The sequence below is a fragment of the Morone saxatilis genome, unplaced genomic scaffold (genome assembly GCF_004916995.1).
Source record: "Morone saxatilis isolate NCDOM2014 unplaced genomic scaffold, NCSU_SB_2.0 Contig16, whole genome shotgun sequence".
Taxonomy (NCBI): domain Eukaryota; kingdom Metazoa; phylum Chordata; class Actinopteri; family Moronidae; genus Morone; species Morone saxatilis.
In genome coordinates, this window is record NW_023339718.1 from 3076314 (window position 1) to 3076758 (window position 445).

Below are 445 nucleotides of genomic sequence, written 5' to 3' on the forward strand. Positions count from 1 at the left end.
CCCCAGGCACCACTACACCACTGGGTGTAACTCGTGCATGAAAGGTGATCAGAACCCTGTCGTTTACCTCTCATATTTACTTGTGGAGACCTGAGCACCTGAGTGCTTCCAGCAGCTGAACTGGCACTGGGACCAGCCAGTGACAGGAGATGCATTTAGCCCTGTAGCAGCCACGGGAGCAGTGTGCCTCGAGGCAGGCTCCTCCACAATGGACGGGATAGAGAAGGATGTGAAGAGGATCTTTGTGTCTAAGGGACGATGAGCCCTGAGCAACCATATCCGGAGGGGACGAGGGTCCAGCACATTCAGGCCTGGCCAAGCCACGCTGTCCTCGGAAGCAGCATCTCTCGCCTAACGATATCCACCAGCAGCAGGGCTCATTGCTATGCACTATGCAGCCGTGTTCATGGTTTTTCCTTCAAATATTCAGATAGATAGATAGATA